Here is a 24,991-nt window from a genome sequence, read left to right as displayed (position 1 = left end):
GAATCCCCCTAGGGTTGCCATTAAGCCCTAAATTATGGATGATGTGTTATGATGGTAGTTTGGGCCAAGCGAATCCTAAAGTAGGTAATCCCGAATCCCTCGGTTATTACCCCTAATCCATTGCAAGTATTGGTTCAAAATCTCTTCCGACCAATTCCTCCTATAATTGCATTAAGTGTTGGGAAATCTCCAATTATGGTCAAACTCAATACCTAGGTCCAACCCTAATGGTTGTAGGGGTACAAAATACCCGAATCCCTCTGTGTATTCGTACATGGATCCCTTTAAAGCTATGTGAGTCTAATACAAGGGAGTATCCCACGCATCCAAGTAAAACCTAAAATTTAAATCGTAGAGTTCTCATGCAATCCAAAACATCCAAGAACACATAGCAAGAACCACAAATTTCAAGATTCTATAAATGAAATTCAACATCCAACAATACATCAACAAAGATGATCATCCAAAATTACAATGAACCAACCCTAGAGCTTATCATGTCCAAACCACAAATAAGTTAGTTCCTCATGAAAGAGGAACACTCATACAACTCCAAGAAATAACAAACAAGAAAAGAAGCATGAAATACTACCTCTAACTTTGGATCTCATAGATAGATGAAGATCTTGAAAGTTTACCGAGATTTCTCCACAAATGACGCCTTGATGCCTTGGATCTTTCTTCCTATCTCCTCCTCCGATGTTTGCCTCCCTCTTGGTGAATAATGCACAATAGATCACCAGAAAATGATCCCAAGAAAGGTGGAGCTGTGGCCCAAGATCAAAAGAAGAAAAGATCCCCAAAACATTGCCCTAACCCTGAGACTTTGTTGTTTCTTCAATCTTCATAATACAATACTTGCTACATTGTTACTATAGTACCTCGGGCTCTAGAATGTCATTTTCATTGTTGATTTCTTCCTAAATTGTGTTATCGAGCTCATCTAGGCTTCGTTGAGGCATGTAACACTAATGGAAACAAATAAACCATAAAACGGGCATCAATTCATCCATATACACATGAATAGTACCAAATATATACGTATAAAATACATACATTTAGGCGCTTACCAATAGTCATTATAAAAGAGAAAGTTAAATACACATCAATCGAAGGTTCAATAGCCCGAGGCACCAGAGAACAGTTAGCCCCTCATGGGTTCAACCGGTGTGATTTTGAGTTTCGATTAAGCATGGTCGACGCTTTTTATCTCCACCTAGCGTACGAGATAGCCCTCTCCATCCACCACTAGGGAATTGATCCACTAGTTGGCATCTTATTCATAGGTCCATACATCACCCGGCTTATCAGAGGAATTGGCCTTTAAGATGAGACATATTGGATGAGGATTATGGGTGGATGTATCCCAATCACCCTTGAGATGTTGCTATCGATGAGGCTACTGCGAGTTACCCATACTACTCATGGGATAGAGTATTATGTCTGCACGCTACTGCTACAGCTGCCTCTGCCACAGATTCTCTACCACCACTAGCTGCCTAGAGATCTCATAAGATACCTCCAGCTTGACCCTCATTTACACACATCGTGCCTGCTACTAGTTTTCCTCATTACGGAATTAGGTGAGGAGGAGTGTGATGAGGATCACTGACACACCCCTTGCGTGTGTGTAGCATAAGTGCACGAGTTGTCGAAGTAATAAAGTACCCTAGTGAGTGGGTAGTTGTATCCACAGGGAATAATGCTCGAAAACACAAGTATTGCTATTTAACTATAGCAAAAATGATTGAAGGGATGTATGAACAATGTTAATGCAGGTAAAAATAAAGAAAATAAGAAAGAGCGCAAAAGAAATAAGAAGAGACAATCGATAGAAAGATGGGGCACCTGGACATTGCTCACCGTAGGACTATTGTTTCAAGTGCAAGAATAATCATTATATCTCCTAATTAATGTTTAATGAGTTGTGAAAATCCTAAAACACATGGTCCAAAACCTAAGGTCAATTGTGACTAACCCTACACTATTCCCTGGCAGAAAGGAATACTCTCGACACCTCACATTATGTAAGGTTGATTAAAGCTCTAGGGACTCCAGTGATAAACTTTTTTCCCTGATATAGATCTAACCCTTTGGTTTAGATGAAAAATCTCTAGTCACAATTAAGCCGCAACACTAAAGATTACTTCAACACTTCACTCTATTGCTCACGTAACTAAGCCACAGTGGAGTTTGTCTCTTAGCACTTCACTCTATTGCGATCGCAAAGAACTCTTGAAATGTGGAGGTAGGATAAATCACATCGGAAGGAAAAGGGGATGTTTCGCTAATTCTCGACTCACTCTCTCGACCCTCTCCAACCTAGCTTTGTCTAATCCTAATGAAGTGTCACTCATTTATAAGGATTACCAATATAAATTCTCAACCCTAGTGTCACTCTAAGTGAAAATCATCTTAACAAGAATTCATGGTTGGAACTCAATTAAAACATCAATTAAAGAAACATAATAAATGTCAATTAAACAAAATCATTCTAGAGTTTACAAGTCCAAGCACCCACTACCAGTTTAGCTCTCCATGGAGTAATATAAAATCAACAATGAAATCAAATGTAAAAGCATGCAATACATACATAAAACCCCCTCGTAGTCCATATCGATGGTCTTACGGTGCCGCCTCGTCTTTTCCAAGGGTTCCCTCGTCAAGCCTAGGGCACACCTCACCGAATTGATACTGACGAAAGCTCTTCCAATAACTCTCTTCCAAAGGAACACGATGTCGAAGGCCGTAGAGCAACTCCAAAGACCTAGCCAAAGCCTCTCCAAATCTTAGCCGGAGCGCCTCCAAAGGTGAGCAAAAGATCAGAAAAGGATTCTTTAAAACATCTCAAATTGCAGTATTTATAGGGGCTGGAATCGGGCATCCACACGGGCATGTGAAATTTCCACACGGCCGTGTGGATTTCTAAAAATTAGTTTCTTGCGTGCTGTGAACAGTAACTGCTATAGTGATTTTGCTGTAGTAAACTACTGCATTACTTCATGAAAAATGCTCCTGATTCCACTCTTTTCATCGAGGCCACATGAATGGGCACACATCCATACGGTAGATCGTGCCGCGTCTTCAACTAAACCACATTGATGAAGATCCTACTAGTATTGCAAAAGTTGGAACACATGAGTGTGACTGCCTTTGTGCCCCTTCAATTTGTGTATTCCCTTGAGCACAATGGAGATTGGCACATACTCACATATCTTTGAGAATAACTTGTGTCTTCACGTTTTTTCAATCCAAGACTTCATCAACAAATGCATCCACAATCTACTTTTAGTTCCTTTCTTCCACAATTGTCTCCACAACCCTAAATGCACAAAAGAACACATATACACAGGAATAAGCGATAAAATATGAGAATAATAATGCTCAATGTAAGAAAAGAATACTTCCTATTACTTATATACAATCACTTATCAATCGCCGACTATCTAGCACTCATTTACACACTACTGATGCATTTTAATTCAATAATTATCCTATTGTTTCTTTTTATTTTTGGCCTTGTACCTTTTATATTTTTTTGATCATGTTATATTTTGTACAGTTAGCATGGGGAGCCCCCTACTAAACTATTGATTTATCTTTAGTATTTTTATTTCAATCTTTACTTTATCTTTTGATGTTATTTTTGGTTTGCTCGAGCTTTACTTGTGTGCTATTTTTGTGTATTTCCTAGGATGTGGGGTTGATTGGGAATATGGAATACACGTTGAGAGTGGCAATATCACTCTCCGTGTTCAAGAAAGAACCTAAGAATTTGATAAGTGCTTGTGTATAAGTAAGATGAAGTATCCTTTTCTTACATTGAGTATCACTTTTATCAGATTTTATAGCTCATTCGTGTGTGTGTGTGTTTGTGTTCTTTTGTGCATTTAGGGTTGTAGAGACAAGTTTGGAAGAAAGAAAGCAAAAGTAGATCGTGAACATGATTGTTGATGGAATTCTTGGATCGAACAAGGGTAAAGGAACAAGTTGTGCTCATAGACATATGGGTGTGTGCCGACCTCCATTATACTTAAGCGAATACAAAAAGTGGAGGACACAAAGGCAGTCACACTCATATGTTCCGACTTGTGCAACATTGTTATGAGCTTCATCAATGTGGTTTAATTGAAAATGCGACACGATCTACCGCATGGATGTGTACCTAATCATGCGGCCTCTATAAAGAAAGTGAATTCTGGAGTATTTTAGTGAAGTACTGTAGTAGTTACGGTAGCAAATTACTGCAGTAAAATCATTGTAGCAGTTACTGTTTAAGTGCGCAGGAAAATATAACCTGGAAATCCACACGGCCATGTAGAAATTCTAGACGCCTGTGTAGATGGCCGATTTCAACCCTATAAATACCATTTTGAGAGTTTTATTGGGAGATTTTCTTCCTATCGTTTGCCTATCTTTTGGGGAGAGCATGGCTAGGATTTGGAGAGGCTTTTGTTGGGATTTAGGAGCAATTCTATGGCATTCAACATCGAGTTGCTTTGAAGGAGAGCTATTGGTGGAGCTTTCATCGGCATTGATTCAGCGAGGTGTGCCCTAAGCTTGACAAGGGAATCCTTGGAGAAAGCAAGGCGGCTTCTCAAGACCATCAGCACAGGCGACAAGGGGGTTATCTTTATAGATTGCTTGTACTTACTTTTGATTTCATTGTTGATTTTGTATTGCTCCATGGAGAGCTAAACCCTTAGTGGGTGCTTGGACTTGTAAACCCAAGGATGATTTTGTTTCATTGAATCTTATTATATTTCCTTTAACTAATACTTTAATTGAGTTTCAATCTTGTGTGCTTATTGACTTGATTTTCCCTTAGAGTGATACTAGGGTTGAGAATCTATCTAGGTAATCCTATGAAGGGGTGACAACTTCATTAGGATTAGACTTAGCAAGATTGAAGAGGGTTGAGAGGGTGAGTCGAGAGGTAGCGGAACGTCCCCTTTCCCTTTTGATGTGATTTATTCTACCTCCATGTTCCAAGAGTTTTTGCGGTCGCGATAGAGTGATGTGCTAAGAGACAAAGTCCAATGGGGCTTAGTTGCACAAGCAACAGAGTGAAGTGTTGAAGTAATCCTTAGTGCTGGGGCTTAATCGTGACTAGGGGTATTTCGCTTGGACTAAAGGGTTAGACCTATATTAGGGAATAGGGTTTATCACTAGGAATCGCTAAAACTTTAAGTAGTCCTACGCAGTGTGAAGCATCAAGAGTATCCCTTTCCATGAGGGTATAGTGTAGAGGACTAATCACTTTTGACCTTAGGTTTGGGACCGTGTGCCTTTGGATCTCTATGACTCATTAAACTTCAATTAGGAGATATAATATTAGTTTTGTACTTGAAACAATAGTCCTAGGTTGAGCATTGTCTGAGTACTCCATTTTACCATCGATTACCTCTCTTTCCTACTCTTTCTTGTTCTCATTTCTCTTTTACTTTTCTTTGAATTATTATTTTGAATCAAATCACAACTTGGTTTTCACTATAGTTAAATAGCAATACTTTGTGTTTCTAAGAAACTATTCCTTGTGGATTCGACTACCCACTCGTTGGGGTATTTTATTACTTCGACGACCCATGCACTTGTGGTACACATATGCAAAGGACGTGTCAAAATTTTTTCCCAATTTATTTTTCCTTGATTCCATTTATCATGCATCTATTGTAGTACATTGAGGACAATGTATTATTCAAGTGTGGGGGATCGTTTATTTATATTTCATGGTGATGTTACATGACTTAGGATGATCTATGACTTCTTAGATAAGAATCTCTAAGTCTAGGGGGGCACGAGTGTGTTAGTGTATTTTTTATTGAACTTAAGTGTTAGATTCACTCTTGCTTTGGAAACCCAAGTGTTTAGCACTTTACCCTAATTGTGGAGCCACTTGTGTTTAGGAAAGACAACATTTAATTAACCATTACTTTTGTTTCTTTCTATGTTAAAAAATATAGAAAAGAAGATGAGTGTATGCCCTCTAATCTCATAATTATAGGAATTTCAAAAGTATAAAGAGAATCCAAGTGGGAAGCATGCCTGTGCTTTACAGAAGAGCACAACTGTGCTTTAGAAAAACACTCCTATGCTTTAGGAAAATCATCTTCCCCGCAAACCCAAGGTACAAAACTCATGGTTTCTAGCCTTAGGTTTAATGATAAATGTTCTAAAATGATAATAAACCATGTTTTTATGCATTTCAAATAATTTAGAGTAAGAACAACCAATGATTTTGAAAAGAAAACTGAGGAGATTTGAAGTTAACTTGGGTTAAGGAAGAAAGAAAGAAAGGCTAGGGTGCGAAGAACTATTGTGAGAATATGGCATGAAAACCCTGCAAAAGTATGAGAAAAAACTCAAAAACTCAAGAGGAAGAGATGAAGGAGAAAATAGGGTGAAATAAGCAACATCGGCTGTTATTCAATATATAAAAACCTAGTGGAAGTCGGACGGTCGCGCCTGAACACGGCCCTAGCACATGCTTAGGCAATGCTTTTCCTTGGAAGATGCAAATTGGCAAGCACATCCACTCTTACCGCATACTTTTGGGGTGGGCAGATTATAGATAATCTCCAAAGACTCCTGAAAATTCTGCATGATCATGTTAGGAGCACAGAGATCATTCTTCTTCGGAAGCATGGTCTAAGCACAGAAACCGTTCTTCTTCCACTAGGTTGATTTAGTAATCCTGAGGATTCTAGTGATAAAGTCATGAACCACTTTATTTATTTTGAATTCAAATTAGATTAATATTATCACAAAGTTAATTCAAATATAATTCAAACTAACATTCTCTCATTTGGTCCAACTTTATCATAGATAACTTAATATGCACTCACATTAATCCATAAATCTATTTGGCTAAATTAAAGAAATAAATTGCACGAATCATGATGGTAAGTCATCATTATAAATTGAGTATTACTTTCCATGCACCATGATGCAATCTCTATCTTTAATACAAATTTATATATGGCATTTCATTATAATAAATACGCTAGATGCTTATTCTGGTCCAACACACAAATAAATAATGCATAAACTTAATAATCATTATTCTCAAACTTAATGTATACGCTTAAAGAGAAGGTAAATAAAAATAAATACTTAAGAGATACATTACTAAAATGATATTAATTATTCATAGAGAATAACCAAGTCCTATATGCTCTACATGATCTCTAAACAATCTTGGTGATATGCCTTTCATCAAAGAATCCGCAATCATCAACTTTGTGCTAATGTGTTGAATGGTTACTTCATTAGCAATCACACATCCCTTTAGCTCCAAATACTTAATGACGATGTGTTTACTTCGACTATCACTCTTATTATTCTTAGAGAAAAAAAACACAACAACAGAATAATCACAATATATTCTCAAAGGCTTAGATAAAGAATCAATGATTCAAAGCTTTGATATGAAACTCTTCAATCAAATATCTTGGGAACTAGCCTCGAAACATGAAATGAACTCGTCTTCCACGGTGAAAGTTGCCACCGAAGTCTGTTTTGCACTTCTCTATGAGATAGTGCTATCGGCTAACATGAAAATATAACCTGATGAATATGCATTGACACTATGCTTATAATGTATGCATTCAAACTTAATGTTCTTTATAAGTGCATTTTATATCTATATTTTATGTACCTCTGACAACGCCCCTTGCGTGTGACCCGCAAGTACACGGGTTTGTCGAGTAATAAAATTCCAGATGAGTGGGATATCGTATCCGTAGGGAGTAGGGAGTAAAAATACTTAAATTGCTACTTAACCAAGTGAAGATAAAAAATGATTGTGTTAATAAGGTGTAATGTAAACAAGGATAAAAGAAATAAGAAAGTGAAGCACAAGTAAGTGAGAGATAAGGCAATCGATAGAAGTGGGGTACTCAAAAATTATTCTGCCTAGGATAATAGTTTCAAGTGCAAAACCAACTATTAAGCTTCCTAACTAATGCATTAATGAGTCGTAGAGATCCTACAATACACGGTCCTAAATCTAAGGTCAACGGTGACTAACTCTATATTATGCCCGGGTGGAGAAATCGAACAATTTCAACACCTCACACTAGTATAGAATTGCACGGAGTTCTGGGGATTCCAAATGATAAACCCTCTTCCTATTTGTAGACCTAACCCTTTGATCCAAGTGAAAGGTCCCTATTCACAATTAAGTCCCTAGGTGCTAAAATCACTTCAATGGTTCACTCCGTTGCCTTTGCAACTAAGTCCCAGCGGAAGGTCATCCCTTAGCCTGTTCACTCTACTATGACAATAAAGAACTCAAGGAAATGGAGGTAGGATAAATCATACCAGAGGGAAAAGGGGACGCTCCGCTACCTCTCAACTCATCCTCTCAACCCTCTCCATTCTAGCTTTGTCTAACTCTCGTGGTGTGTGACTTACTCACAAGGGTTACCAATATGAACTCTCAACTCTAGTGTCAATCTAAAGGAGTATTCAATCAATCAAGGATTCAAGATTGGAACTCAATTAAAACATCAACTAATGAAAGCATAATAAAAAGGTTTAATGAAACAAATACATCCTAGGGTTCACAAATCCAAGTACCCACTAGGGGGTTTAGCTTTCCATGGAGCTAGTTACAATCAACAATGAAATTGAATGTAAAAACAAAGAATCCATAGAAAAAACCCACTCGATAGTCATGTCGATGGTCTTGTGGAGTAGCCTCGTCTCTTCCAAAGGTCCCCTTGTCCGGTCTAGGGCACACTTCGTTGGATCGGTGCCGATGAAAGCTCCCCTAATTACCTTCTACCAAGTGGAGCGCAATGTCGAAGCCGTAAAACCTCTCCAAAAGCCTTGCTAATACCTCTCAAAACCCTAGCCGCAGCCTGATAAGTGCTTGTGTGATAAGAATACGAAGTGTTCTTTCCTTGTGTTGAGCATTACTTTTCTCAGGTTTTAACGCTAATATGTGTGTAATTATGTTACTTTTATGCAGGTAGGGTTGTGAGGCCGATTATGAGAGAAAAAAGGCAATGTGGGTCGTAATGCACTAATTTTGGAGGAAACCTTGCTAAGGTTCAAACGCGAAGACGTAGGTCGGGTTCCAGATGCAGGAATGTGTGCCAACCTCCTCGTACTCGAGTTAGCATAACTATTTGGAGGGGCACAAAGGCAGTCACATTCAAGCATTCCGACTTGTGCATATAGAACAAGATCTCCACCAACATGTCCGTTATTGAAGAAGCAAGGAGATCCACGATGTAAACGTGTGCCCGTTTGCGTTACCTCGATGAAAGTATGGATTCGGGAGTACTTCAGGATGGTACTGTAGCAGGGTACTATAGAAAATATTGTAGCAAAGATACTGTAGCAGCACTGTTTACAGTTGGCAGAGCAAAGATAAAAATAGAGAATCTACACGAGCGTGTGAAAATTCCACACGCCCGTGTGAAAATCCATGAGGGCGCCCACATGGGCGTGTAGATTCCCGATTCTAGCCCTTTAAAAGCCGATTTCAGCTCTGATTTTAGCATTTTTTTCTCCATCTTTTCCCTAACTTGAGAGAGGATAGCGGCTAGGGTTTTGAGAGGTATTAGCTAGGTCTTTTGAGAGGTTATATGGCTCCGACATCACGCACCATTTGGAAGAAGGTTAGTGGGAGAGCTTTCGTCAGCACTGATCCGGCGAGGTGTATCCTAGGCCGGACAAAGGGACCCTTGTGACGAGTAGAGGACTCTCCACACAACCATCGCCATGACTAACGAGGAGGTTTCCTATGGATGCTTTGTTTTTACATTCCATTTCATTGATTGTATTTAGCTCCATGGCGAGCTAAACCCCTAGTAGGTACTTGGGTATTTGTGAACCCTAGGATGTATACGTTTCATTGAATCTTTTTATTATGCTTTCAATTAATTGATGTTTATTGTGAGTTCTAATCTTGGAGACTTGATTGTATGAATACTCCCCTAGACTAACACTAGGGTTGAGAGTTCTTGTTGGTAACTCTTGTGAGTGAGTAACACACCATGAGAGTTAGACAAAGCTAGCTTGGAGAGGGTTGAGAGGATGAGTCGAGAAGTAGCGAAGCATCCCTTTTCCCCTCCGGTGTGATCTATCCTACCTCCACGTTCCAAGAGTTCTTTGCGGTCATAGTAGAGTGAATGGGCTAAGGGATGACCTTCCGCAGGGCTTAGTTGCGAGTGCAATGGAGTGAAGCGTTAAAGTGATTTTAGCACCTAGGGCTTAATTGTGGCTAGGGATCTTCCACCTCGACCAAAGGGCTATGTCTATACATAGGAATAGGGTTTATCACTTGAAATTCCTAGAGCTCATTGTAATTCTATGCAAGTGCGAGGTTGAGAGGTTATTCAATCTCTCATCCGGGACATGTATAGAGTTAGGCATGGTTGACCTTAGATTTGGGATCATGTAATTAAGGATTTCCACGACTCATTGTTGCATCAATTAGGAAGTATAATAGAGGGATCTTGTACTTGAAATGATTATCCTAGGCGGATCAATATCCGGGTACCCAATCTTTATCGATTGCCTTAACTTCTCCTTTACTTGTGCCCTCTATCTTGTTCTTTTTATTTTTATTATTTCATATTTTGTCACACTTATCACTATTCATCTTCCACATTAGTTAAGAAACAACTTAAGTGTCTTTATTCCCTATTCTCTGTGGATTTGATACCCACTCATCTGGGATTATTACTTCGACACCCGAGCACTTGTGGTTTACACGCATATACGTACGTGTCAAGTTTTTGGCACCGTTGCCGGGGAGTAGGCGGTAAGGGAAATTTTACACTTTGTTTTCTTAGCTATTCATTTATTCATTCTATTTCATATTTTCTTATTCTATCATAATTCTGATTTCTTTTTCTTTCTTTTTGGGTGCAGCTCCAGGTTATGACCCAAGGGAAAAAACTGATTGAAGGAGATCCCGAGCTTAAACGTACACTGAGAAGAAAAGGGAAAAAAAATGTACAGGAATAGTCTAATCTAGCTGATTTAGAAGTAGAAGAATCTGAAAACATGGCAGAATAGAATGAGCAGCGGCGGACATTATCTGATTATGCCAGACCTTCAGTATTGGGGACACAATCGAGCATTGTGCGTCCCCCGATTACAGCTCAGAAATTCGAACTGAAGCCGGCATTCATCCACATCTTACAGCAATCCGCACAGTTTAATGGTTTGGCCGATGAGGATCCGAACAGTCATATAGAGAACTTTCTCGAGGTGTGTGATATGCTGAAGATAAACGGGGTGATGGATGATGCCATCAAGTTGAGGGCCTTCCCATTTTCTTTAAAGGGGAGATGGTAGAAGGTTTTCTTACCTGATATTTCCCTCCCGGAAAATCCGCAAAGCTTAGGAATGAGATCTCCTCCTTTGTACAGTTGGAATTAGAGTCTCTATTTGAGACATGGGAAAGGTTCAAGGAGCTCCTGAGAAAGTTACCGTAACATGGATTCCCAGAGTGGATGATTGTTCAGATCTTTTACAACGGTCTGAATCCGAGTACAAGGCAACTCTTGGATGCGGCAGCAGGAGGTACCTTAGGTAGCAAGACCCCCATTGAGGGTCATTAATTAATTGAAGAAATGGGGTTAAACAGCTACCAATGGAATGCTAGGGAGAAGAAAAAGGTGGCCGGTCTCCATGAGATAGATACAGTAACTTCATTGGCAGCTCAAGTGGAATCATTGAGTAAGAAGTTAGATCTCCTAACTTCAAATAGAGTAGCGGCCGTGACTACTTACACCGGGTGTGGTGGAGGACATGCTCCCTCCGATTGCCCGATCATGATCACAAAGGCAAGAGTACGGTCATGCTTATGGAAGCATGGCCCAAGCACGAGAGTGCTTCACAACTGTGCACTTCACTATCTAGAGAAAATATATTTTAATGTAAACCCTAGATCTGTCGATAAAGAACATGGGCATTAAGCACAGCCCAGGCACGGGCGTGCTTGTGTTAAAAATTACTTTTTAAGCCTCAAAGTTAGAATTTCATGGCGCTCGGCATAGGATTTTTTAGGTAGCTTTTGGATGATCTTCACCACCATTCATCAAGGATTTAGAACTGAGGTTTTGAAGTATGATTTGAAGTGGAGCTAAGCCTGTGGCAAGATCCTCAGTGCACAATCAGAGAGATATGAGAAGCAATAAGGAGTCCATGGATTCTTGTTTAATTGTTTTCTTTATCTTTTCCATATTGTGTGAACCCATGAGGGGCTAACCGCTCTCGGGTGCCCTGGATCATTGGACCTTGTTAATAATGTGAAGTTGATTTACTCTTTTGCAATAATTATGGAGTCTTATTAGTTTTTCCTGTGTTAAAATGGGTATTGCATAACTTGATGTACATGATTAGCATAGTTGTGATTGTCAAACTTAATGTGTGTTGACTACCGTTGTTGTCATTATTGTAGTCACTACACGTTTCACTAGGGGATCGATCTAGGGTGCTACTTCTCATCACTACTTCTACCTAGTTTCATCCTATCTCTCTTTCCATCCTCCATTTACCTTTCTTTTCCTTTCTAGATTCGTAGAATAGAACTTTACCCCAATATTTGGTTAGGCAAGATATTGGAAGAGTAATCAGTACTAGAAGATTACAGGCCCCTATCGTTTTGATTACCTAATTCTTTTTGGATACATTATACTACTTCTTACGACCTGTGCACTTGTAGATATACAAGGAGTGTATCAGTTCTCAATAAAAGTAAATGAAGAGATACCATTATGAAACTTTAGATGCCACAACGGGAGGCTGATTTCAGACTGTATATAGATTTCTTAAGTTTGCAAATTAAGTTTTCACATTCACAAGAAAAGAGTCCTACAATTTTTTTTATATACAACTTTTCTTCTTGATCTTTATTAAGGGAGGCCATTGTCACACCCATCTGATGTAATTCTAAATTAAAATGAGCAACAAATACCATTATAATGTGAAATGAGTCCTCTTTTGAAATAGGAGAAAAAGTCTCATTATAGTCGGTGCCCTTTTTTGGAGTAAATCTTTTTGTAACCAATCTAGAATTGTAATACTCAATGTTTCCTAATGAGTCTTTTTTGGTTTTGTAGACCCACTTGCACCAAATAGCTTTAGCCCTTTTTGGCAACTTGACTAGACCTGTCCAAGATCCGGGCTACCTGCCCAAACCCAAAGACCCGCCCGAAAATTAGGAGGGCTTGAACAAATATACGAGGCCTGATGACTGAGCCTTGAACAAAATATAAACCCCGTTTTAAAAAGGTCCTGGTTTGGTTTTTATTGTTAAAACCCAAACCAAGCCCGGCTCAACCCGAATTATATAATGTATTTATTAATTTGTTTTGTATACACTTATATATATATACATACATATAATTTATATATTAATAAAATAAAATATTCATATATTGTATGTGTGTATATTTAAGACATGTACTATTATTTTGGATTTTGATTAACTGTGAATAGATGGTTTACTTGGCTTCGTGATTGCCATTGGTTCTAATGGTTTGAATTTTAGATGTTGTGACTGAATAAAAATGTACATTTGTTATTTTCATATTAATGCCTTTAGTAGAATAATATTTTGTAGTGTTACAGATTAATATTACTGTTGACTTTTTTATAACTTATTAATTATTTGATGAAAAAACTTATTTGGGTGGTGATAAGTGCTTGAGTAAACATGTTTTAATATGTGGTTTACATACATTGAGCATCATTTTATATATGGTTTATGTCTTATTTCGTGTATTGAGTGTTCTTTTGTGAAATTAGGTTGTAGATGCTGTGAAGAGGTAAAAGGCAGCAAAGATAGGCTAGAAAGGCACGATGTTTAGAGCTCCTGTGTAATTCGATGACTACAACACAAGAGGAGTTCACTGATAAGTGCTTGTGCGATATGAATGCGAAGCGTTCATTCTTTATGTTGAGAATTACTTTTCTCAGGTTTTTACACTAATATGTGTGTTTTTATGTTACTTTCGTGCAGGTAGGATTGTGAGGCCAAGTATGAAGGAAAGAAGCCAATGTGGATTACAATGCACCGATTTTGGAGGAAATCTTGCTAAGGTTCAAACGCGAAGACATAGGTCGATGTGAGATGCTAGACTGTGTGCCAACCTCCTCGTATTCGAATTGGCACATCCATTTGGAGGGGCACAAAGGCAGTCACACTCGAGCATTCCGACTTATGCACACAGAACAAGAGCTTCACCAACGTGCCTACCATTGAAGATGTAAATGATCCACAACGTGAACGTGTGCCCGTTTGCGTTACTCCGATGAAAGTATGGATTCGGGAAGCTATTCATGCTGAATACTGTAGCAGAGCACGGTAGAAAGTACTGTAGCAGCACTGTTCACAGCCAGCCGAGAAAACAAGAGTTCAGAGGATCTACACGGGCATGTGGAAATTATCTACGCCCGTGTAGTCGCCCGATTCCAGCCCTATTTAAAGCCGAATCAGCCCCGATTTTAGTATTCTTTTCTCTATCTTTTCCCCAACTTGAGAGAGGCTTCGGCTAGGGTTTCGAGGGGTATTGGCCAAGGTTTTCGAGAGGTTCTACGGCTCCGATATCTTCATTCCTTAGGAAGAAGGTTGTTAACGGAGCTTCCGTCGAGGCGTATCCTATACCGGACGAGGGAATCCTTGGACGACAAGTAGAGGACTTTCCACAAGACCATCGACATGACTATCGAGGGAGTTTCTTTATGTATTCATTGCTTTTACATTCTATTTCTTTGATTGTACTTAGCTCCATGGAGAGCTAAACCCCCAGTGGGTACTCGGGTATTGTGAACCCTAGGATGTATTTGTTTCTATGAACCTCTTTATCATGCTTTCAATAAATTGATGCTTATTGTGAGTTCCAACCTTGAATGCTTGATTGTATGAACATTTCCCGTAGAGTGACACTAGGGTTGAGAGTTCTTGTTGGTAACCTTGTGAGTGAGTGACACACCATGAGCGTTAGACAAAGCTAGGTTGGAGAGGGTTGAGAGGGTGAGTCGAGAGGTACAGGAGCATCCCCTTTCCCCTTCTGCGTGATAGATTCTACCTCCGTTCCTCGAGTTCTTTGTGGTCATAATAGAGTGAATGGTCTAAGGGATGAACTTCCGCTGGGGCTTAGTTGCGCATGCAACGGAGTGAAGCGTTGAGGTGATCTTAGTATCTAGGGCTCAATTGTGGTTAGGGACCTTCCACCTGGACCAAAGGGTTAGGTCTATAATAAGGAAAAGATTTATCACTTGGAATCCCTAGAGCTCATTGCAACTCTATGCGAGTGCGAGGTGTTGAGATTGTTCGATTTCTCCTCTGGGACATGTATAGAGTTAGGCGTAGTTGACCTTAGATTTGGGACTATGTAATTAAGGATTTCCATGACTCACCATTGCATTGATTAGGAAGTATAATAGAGGGTTCTTGCACTTGAAACAATTATCCTAGGCGGAGCATTATCCGGGTACCCCATCTTTATCGATTGCCTTACCCCCTTCTTTACTTTTACTCTCTTATTTGTTGCTTTTACTGTTGAGAATTGAATCATTGTCACACTCATTATCATTGATCTTTTACATAGCTAAGAATCGAATTAAGTATTTTTTATTCCCTACTCCCTGTGGATTCGATACCCGCTCACCCGGTATTATTACTTCGACAAACCCGTGCAATTGAGGGATATACGCAAGGGGATCTTGTCATGTTTTTGGCGCCGTTGCCGGGGAATAGGCGTTTAGAGATACTTTGCACTTTGTTTTCTTAGCTATTTCACCATATATTCTATTTCATATCTTCTTATTCTATCATCGTTCTGATTTCTTTTTCTTTCTTTTTGGTTGCAGCTACAGGTTATGACCCGATGGAATCCCTCAATATTGATTGAAGGGGATCCAGAGCTTGAACGTACACTTAGAAGAAAAAGGGAAAGAGCTTGTGCAAGAACAGTCTAATCCAGCTGATTTGGAAGCAGAAGAATCTGAAAACATGGCAGAACAGAATGAGCAACAGCGAACATTATCCGATTATGCCAAACCTTTAGTGTTGGGAACACAATTGAGTATTGTGTGTCACCCAATTACAGCTCAGAACTTTGAGCTGAAGCCGGCATTCATCCACATGTTGCAGCAATACGCACAGTTTAACGGTTTGGCCGATGAGGATCCAAACAGTCACATAGAGAGCTTTCTTGAGGTGTGTGATATGCTGAAGATAAATGGAGTGACGGATGATGCCATCAAATTGAGAGCCTTCCCATTTTCCTTAAAGTGGAGAGCGAAGTAGTGCCTACACTCGTTACCTAGAGCGTCAACTACCACGTGGGAGGAGATGGTGGAAGCTTTTCTAACCCATTATTTCCCTCCCGGAAAATCAACAAAGCTTAGGAACGAGATCTCATCCTTTGTTCAGTTGGAATTGGAGTCTCTATTTGAGACATGGGAAAGGTTCAAGGAGCTCCTGAGAAAGTGCCCGCAACACGGATTCCCGGAGTGGATGATTGTTCAAACCTTTTACAATGGTTTGAACCCGAGTACAAGGCAACTCTTGGATGCGGCATCAGGAGCTACCTTAGGTAGCAAGACCCCCGATGAGGCCCGTCAGTTGATTGAAGAAATGGGGTTAAATAGCTACCAATGGAATGCTAGGGAGAAGAAAAAGGTGGCCGGTCTTCATGAAATAGATGCGGTAACTTCATTGGCAGTCCAAGTGGAAAATTTGAGTAAGAAGTTAGATCTTCTAACTTCAAACAGAGTGGCGGCCATGACTAATTGCACCGGGTGTAGTGGAGGACATGCTCCCTCCGATTGCCCAATCTCTATTAGTGATGTTTCTTCAGTAGAGAATGTTGATTTTGTAGGTAATGGCATGAGACCTCAAGGAAACCCATATAGCAATACCTACAATCCGGGTCGGAAGAATCATCCCAATTTTTCATGGAGTAGACAAGGTCCACAAAAGGCCATGGGGCCACCAGGTTTCCAACAACAACAACAAGCCCCTCAAGTGGAAAACAGAGTCTCAGGTTTGGAAACCCGAATGAGTGACCTAGAGAAGCACTTGACTAGATTCATACAATCTGCAAATACAAGGTTTGAATCAGTTGAGTCTACACTTCACAACCACACCGCCTCTTTGCATAATCTTGAAAATCAAGTGGGGCAAATTGTGAAGTCTCTCTCCGAAAGGCCACATGGAAGCTTACCAAGCAATAGAGAGACCAACCCTAGAGAGCATGTGAAGGCGATCACTTTGAGAAGTGGTCATGAGGTTGAAGGTAGGCCTCCGAGTGAGAAAGCCAAAAGAACATGCACCCGAGGTTATAGAGATGGAAGAAGAGACAAGCAAAGATAAAGAGGTGCCATCCCCACCTTTCAAGCCAAGAATCCATTATCCCTCTAGATTGAAAAATGACCAAAGGGATGAACAGTGCAAGAAGTTCCTGAGTTTGTTCAAGCAACTCCATATCAATATTCCTTTTGTTGAGGCATTGGCCCAAATGCCTAAGTATGCGAAGTTCTTGAAAGACTTGTTGACTAACAAGAGGAAGTTGGAGGAAAGTGCTTCAGTGATTCTAGATGCTTCCTGCTCGGCGGTATTGCAAAAGAACATGCCGAACAAGAAGAAAGACCCGGAAAGCTTCATCATTCCGTGTAATATTGGCAATCTTGGTGAGGAAATGGCATTGGCGGACTCAAGGGCTAGTATCAACGTCATGCCATACACCTTCTTTCAAAAGCTAGGCTTTGGCGAGCCTAGGCCTACTCGGATGACTTTGCAACTAGCGGACCAAACAGTGGGACATCCGAGAGGCATCATTGAAGACGTGCTTGTCAAGGTGGACAAGTATATTTTTCCGGTTGACTTTGTAGTGCTAGATGTCGATGAGGATGCGGATGTACCTTTGATACTTGGTAGACCGTTCTTGCGGACTTCCAAAGCATTGATTGACATGGACGGCGGAGAGCTCACCTTGAGAGTTGGAGATGACAAGCTCACATACCGCCTTGCTGAGGCCATGCGGCATTCTCTCAATTTCAATGATACTTTATATTTTCTAGGCACTACTGATGAGATTGTTGATGAATACATACAGGAGATGTTCAATCTGGATCCGTATGAAGGTTTGTTAGACCAAGAGGAGGGACATGAAGATGTAAGGATGCTTGGATCGACGGAAGAAGTACCGTCTACCCCGGGGATCTTGAAGAAGGTGCTCCAGAAAATGAAGAAGGCTAGGAGACGCAACCGGGAACACTCCAAGGCTGTTGGAGACGTACTTGAACCGAAGAAGTTGGACGTATCATTGTTAAGTGGTCCGAAGCCCGATAATACACCCTCTACTCTCAAGAGACTTTGCACATCATGCTTTCAAGTCATGGGTAAGAGGGCAGCTTTCATTCATGAACCCCCGTGAGGTAAGACAAGGTACGTCAAGCTTAGTGACGTTAAACAAGCGCTTCTTGGGAGGCAACCCAAGTGTTGACTGTTTTCTTAGCTTTTAGTTTAGTTGTTTACATGAATAATTTGTTAAGTGTTGGTGTCTTAATTTCTTAGATGCATGTGCTGAGATTTCCTTGTGAACTTTGAATTTTAATCGTGTATTTTCATGTAGAATTGGTGAAGTTTGGTCGTTTGAGCTCTGTTCCATATTTTTCACTGGTAAAATTTGCATAATAGGGCAGGCTCTGAGTGTGTAAACATGTTTAGAAATTTTCTGCAGAGCCTGCAGATTTTTCTAAGTCATCCAGAGAAAACACACGGGCGTGTGGAATTTCCGCACGCCCGTGGAGTTGGACTGCGAGCTCATCCAGAGAAGGCACAGGGACGTGCGGCTACCCCTGTGAACGACCATGTGACCGTCGCACGGCCGTGGGTAATTCCCGCACGGGCGTGTGAATTCCTGCAGAGTTAGGCAGATTTTCCCGAGAGCACACAGGGGCGAGGACTCGCCCCTGTGGACGACCTTGTGAACCATGCATGGGCGTCGGTAATTTCCACACGCCCGTGTGAAACTCTGCAGAGGAGTTCTCTCCATCCTGAGAAAACACAGGGGCATGCAGCTGCCCCTGTGGATTGGGCATATGAATGTCCACGCCCGTGTGAAATTTCCGCACGGGCGTGTATAACACTTGGTATTTTTTTCTCGGATATCCAGCGAAGCCACAGGGGCGTGCGTCCGCCCCTGTGAGACCTTCGTCTGAGGGCGCACGGCCGTGGGTTATGCCACGCCCGTGTGGATCTCCAGGAATTAAAAAACTCTCTGCTCTCCCAATACAATAGTTACACTTTGTTCCTCAACTAACCCTTGGTCGCTTACAGAACATTTTCTGACATTCGCTTGACCTCCTCTTGCTGTCCTAGAGTCGATTGATAGTGCATTGTGCGGATTATAGAGGAGTTTTATTTCAACTCATCGGTAAGACCTTATTTCTTCTCGTCATCGACTTCCTTTGAATCTAGCTGATTACATGCGATTTAAATGGATAATACTCATCGGTTTCTTGCTAAAATGGTTTTTATTTGTTTTTGGGAAGACCTGGGAGTGAGATGGGGGTGTAGCTGGGAGAATGGCTACAAAGGCCGTGTGTTTTTCACACCCCGTGAAAGCACACGGGTGTGTGGAATTTCCTCACGGCCGTGCGTTGTTATTTTCCTGCAGAAATTAATTGAATTTCTTTTCTAATACATGCAGGTATGGCCACAAGATTGAAGAAGGCAGTTGCTAAACATCCTAGAGGACCTGCCCCAGAGCCGGAAGTCATGGAATTCACACTTCCTGAGCATCAGGCTCAGTTTGAGCGGTTAACGAAGCTTAAGTTTGGTCAGACGCTAATCCCGGATGTTGGGTCACTCAGGAAGGTGCAACTAGCAGATGACATGGCTGATGAGGTCAAGAAACTATTATCAGTCGGAAGTTGGCACAAGATATTAAATATTCATGACCCTGCTATCCGTTCACTCACTTTAGAGGTGCTTGCTTCATTTGAGTTCGACCGCTCTTATGCTCATTTTGATAGTGTCGGCGCTATTCAGTTAAGAGCTTTTGGGTAACATCATAGTATGAGCATCACACAGTTTTCTGCTAGACTTGGTTTATACGATGAGGAGTATACTGAGACTGAGGAGTATGAGAGTCTTCCAATTGACATGTCGGGTTTATCGCCCACGGAGGCATACAGAATATTATGTGGTAAGGGCCAATATGATCCAGGAGTGTCTAAAGCCTCATGTTTATCTCGACCTAGTTATAGATATCTTCACGCAATCATAAGCAGGTCAGTGAATGGTCGCGGTGATAGCACGGGAGTTATAAACAAGCAAGAACTTCTGTACTTATACTCCATGGTGCGGAATGAGCCGGTCCATCTGGGGCACATTTTAGCGGAGTATTTGAAGCATCAAGGACAGTATCCCAGACTAGGTGTCATTTTCTCAGGTCCATACATTACTAGACTCATTTTGGGGATGGGTCTACGAGACGCAATCAGCAGAGCCGAGAAGATAATTATACCAGCACCACTGGGGCTAGAGACAATAAGGCTCATGGGTTTGATCCGTAAATATCCAAATGGTGTTTATGTGCTGAATATACCATTCGAGGATAACGGTGATGAGCCTCAGTCAGCACCAATAGAGACTGAGGCACCTCCAACGGCGGAGAAGATACCCCCGTATGTTCAGTTACACCATCTCAAAAGTGTGAAAGCCACCTTAGCGGCCGCTTAGGAAAGGGCTACCTTAGAGGATGTATGAAGCTACTACCATCTTTGAAATTGTTGTCACTTTTGTAGATAAATAAGTCCCTTGTACTTAGAACTTGGAGGAGTATACTTTGGGTTTACTTGAGTGAGTTCACACACGTACACGACTTCGGGTTTTGTTTCCTTTTTTATTCAAGTTTTTAGCTAGAGCATTGATTTTTTCGTATTTAGTGTTGAAATTTCCCTCACTTGTAGAATGCTCTCTTTGTATATTTTGGTGAACCTAAGGCCAAGCACTTTCAATATTTTCTTCATGGATGCACATAACGTTTTAATTTTTGCTTGAGGACAAGCAAAAGCTTAAGTGTGGGGGAGTTTGATAAGTGCTTGTGCGATATGAATGCGAAGCGTTCATTCTTTATGTTGAGCATTACTTTTCTCAGGTTTTTACACTAATATGTGTGTTTTTATGTTACTTTCGTGCAGGTAGGATTGTGAGGCCAAGTATGAAGGAAAAGAAGCCAATGTGGATTACAATGCACCGATTTTGGAGGAAATCTTGCTAAGGTTCAAACGCGAAGACATAGGTCGATGTGAGATGCTAGACTGTGTGCCAACCTCCTCGTATTCGAATTGGCACATCCATTTGGAGGGGTACAAAGGCAGTCACACTCGAGCATTCCGACTTATGCACATAGAACAAGAGCTTCACCAACGTGCCTATCATTGAAGATGCAAATGATCCACAACGTGAACGTGTGCCCGTTTGCATTACTCCAATGAAAGTATGGATTCGGGAAGCTATTCATGCCGAAACTATAGCAGAGTACTGTAGCAACACGGTAGAAAGTACTGTAGCAGCACTGTTTATACCCAGCCGAGAAAACAGGAGTTCAGAGGATCCACACGGGCGTGTGGAAATTATCCACGTTTCCCCAACTTGAGAGAGGGCTTCGGCTAGGGTTTCGAGGGGTATTGGCCAAGGTTTTGGAGAGGTTCTACGGCTCCGCCATCGTCATTCCTTAGGAAGAAGGTTGGTAGGGGAGCTTCCGTCGATGCGTATCCTATACCGGATGAGGGAATCCTTGGACGACAAGTAGAGGACTTTCCACAAGACAATCGACATGACTATCGAGGGGGTTTCTTTATGGATTCATTGCTTTTACATTCTATTTCTTTGATTGTACTTAGCTCCATGGAGAGCTAAACCCCCAGTGGGTACTTGGGTATTGTGAACCCTAGGATGTATTTGTTTCTATGAACCTCTTTATCATGCTTTCAATAAATTGATGCTTATTGTGAGTTCCAACCTTGAATGCTTGATTGTATGAACATTTCCCCTAGAGTGACACTAGGGTTGAGAGTTCTTGTTGGTAACCTTGTGAGTGAGTGACACACCACGAGCGTTAGACAAAGCTAGGTTCGAGAGGGTTCAGAGGGTGAGTCGAGAGTTACAGGACCGTCCCCTTTCCCCTCCGGCGTGATAGATTCTACCTCCGTTTCTCGAGTTCTTTGCGGTCATAATAGAGTGAATGGTCTAAGGGATGAATTTCCGCTGGGGCTTAGTTGCGCGTGCAACGGAGTGAAGCGTTGAGGTGATCTTTGTATCTATGGCTCAATTGTGGTTAGGGACCTTCCACCTGGACCAAAGAGTTAGGACTATAATAAGGAAAAGATTTATCACTTGGAATCCCTAGAGCTCATTGCAACTCTATGCGAGTGCGAGGTGTTGAGATTGTTCGATTTCTCCTCCGGGACATGTATAGAGTTAGGCATAGTTGACCTTAGATTTGGGACTATGCAATTAAGGATTTCCACGACTCACCATTGCATTGATTAGGAAGTATAATAGAGGGTTCTTGCACTTGAAACAATTATCCTAGGCAGAGCATTATCCGGGTACCCCATCTTTATCGATTGCCTTACCCCCTTCTTTACTTTTGCTCTCTTACTTGTTGCTTTTACTGTTGAGAATTGAATCATTGTCACAGTCATTATCATTGATCTTTTACATAGCTAAGAATCGAATTAAGTATTTTTTATTCCCTACTCCCTGTGGATTTGATACCCGCTCACCCGGGATTATTACTTCGACAAACCCGTGCACTTGCGGGATATACGCATGGGGATCTTGTCATTCACATATGTGGGAATATGTGCCAACTTCCATGCAAATTCAAATTGATTCACTAGTGGAAGGGCACGAGGGCAGTCACATCCTCATGTTCCTCCTCTTTGTAAAAAATGCAAGACCTCTCAAAGATGCGTCGATGAAGAAAAGTCCTCTAGCCTACCACGTGATCATGTGCCTGATTATGTGGCCTCAAGAGGAAGAATATTTAGACTGCGATGGAGGAAACACTATAGCAAAGTGTTGTAGCAAAGCACTGTAGCAATCTTACTGTAGAGGAACCCTTCAAGACGTTGAACTACCCATCAAGGCCAATCCGCACAAATTTGAGGGGGTTTTCTCTATGGGTTTCATTGATTTGCATTGTATTCATTATTGTTTTGTAACTAGGCCTATGGAGGGCTAAACCCTAGTAGGTGTTTGGGCATGTGAACTCTAGGATCTATACTTTGTATTGATTTGCTTTATGCTCTTAGTTAATCCGAGTTGATTTGAGTTTTAACCTTGTGATTTAATGCCTTGCATGTGTTGTTGATCTTTGTGATTGATTTACATTGCTTGATCTATTACTTTGATGTGAGAGGTCTCCATTAGAGGGTTGAGAGGATGAGTCATGGGATAATGGAGTGTCCCCTTTGCCCTCCAATTGAGTGTTTCCTATCTCCATTTTCCATATTCTTTATGCAACCATATTTGGTGTGAGGCGTGAGATTGGTCGATTTCTCCACCGGGACCTCGTAGGGGTTAGGGATCCTTCGAAGGAAAATAGTGTTGGATCTATACTTAGGAATCGGTTTCACTCTTAGAAATCCCTAAAGCGTAGTGCGATCATATGTGGTGTGAGGTGTTGAGATTAAGCGATTTCTCCACAGCGACCTTGTAGGGGACTAGTACCTGTTGCTTGGAGACAAGGACTAGTTGTTTTTGGATTACCTCGACTCATTAGACTCGGTTTAGGAGCATTTAGTGAATGTTGGGCCTCATGGAAGATCCTAGGGGGAGCATTGCCCGAGTACCTCAACTTTAGTGATTGAGAACTCCTCTACTCTATTTCTTGCATACTTGTTTGCTTTGCTTGCAATTAGTTCACTCCATCGTATTCATTGATTCCGACTAGATAACTAAGAAGTGGTTAATACTAATACTTCCGTTCCTTGTGAATTTGACTACCCGACTCACCGAGTATTTATTACTTCGACACCCGTGCACTTACGGTTTATACACATATTCAGACTTGTCAGGTGGGCTTGTGTGGGACTTGGTTAAAAGTTATAAAATTCGGGTAGGTTCTGGCAAAAGTTAAGGCCGAATTATCGAGCTGGCTGGGCTTGGGCAAGCTTAAATTTTATTAATTATTAACTCAGTCCGGCCCGGCCCATGGATATGTCTAAACTTAACTAGATCCCAAAGATCATTATGTGCATTAATTCCATCTCATCCTTCATATCATCATACCACAACTTAGAATTACTATAATTTATAACTTGTGAAAATGTTTGAGGGTCATTATTAGCTCGAAAGTTATAGTCAGATTATTGTAAATTCGTAACATAACCACTAGATATTATTGGTTTATTGATTCTAGTTAATCTTCTTAATGCCACATTATTATCTTTTTGACAAAGTTATTGCTCAATAACATATGGTTGATGTTGTACTATTTGATCAAATGGATCAAAAGGAAGTGGTTCCTTATTAATTTTTTGTTCAATGTTTCCCAAATCTTGATGGCCTTCATGTGAAACAATCAATCTTAGATTAGTGCCCAATGTTACTTCTGATCTTCTTTGAGACAAAAGTTGAGAGGTTAATCACTCCTGCTAATCACATGATTCTTAAGAAATTTTGCATCTTGATTCCATGATTCAAGTGCCATACAACGAATAATAAAACCTATAACCCTCAGACTTATGGGAATAACCAATAAAATACCGCTTACAGTCCTCAGGTGTAATTTTATCACATGTGAATTATAGACTCTTATTTCAGCTGGACATCCCCAAAAATGTATTTGGTGCAATCTCAATTTCCAACCTTTGTAGAACTAAAATGGAGTTTTGAAACTGCTTTGGTCAAAACACAGTTTAATATATACACTGCTATTTTAAGAGCCTTAGTCCACATAGATTGAGGACGTTTTGATTTTCTAAGCATACTATTTAC

General features: G+C 40.8%; 2 non-coding genes across 2 annotated transcripts; both read right to left on the bottom strand.

Moving 5' to 3' along the window:
- Positions 1 to 11,357: 11,357 nt before the first annotated feature.
- On the bottom strand, positions 11,358 to 11,464 carry LOC120271235. Its single transcript, XR_005539855.1, has one exon. It is a non-coding gene; the product is annotated as a small nucleolar RNA R71 (small nucleolar RNA).
- Positions 11,465 to 16,372: 4,908 nt separating this feature from the next.
- LOC120271204 lies at positions 16,373 to 16,479 on the bottom strand. Its single transcript, XR_005539825.1, has one exon. It is a non-coding gene; the product is annotated as a small nucleolar RNA R71 (small nucleolar RNA).
- Positions 16,480 to 24,991: the final 8,512 nt, after the last annotated feature.

This window comes from Dioscorea cayenensis, chromosome 10 (genome assembly GCF_009730915.1).
Source record: "Dioscorea cayenensis subsp. rotundata cultivar TDr96_F1 chromosome 10, TDr96_F1_v2_PseudoChromosome.rev07_lg8_w22 25.fasta, whole genome shotgun sequence".
In the NCBI taxonomy this organism is placed as follows: Eukaryota; Viridiplantae; Streptophyta; class Magnoliopsida; order Dioscoreales; family Dioscoreaceae; genus Dioscorea; species Dioscorea cayenensis.
Note: the sequence above shows the minus strand (reverse complement) of the source record. Positions and strands in the feature narration are given on the sequence as shown.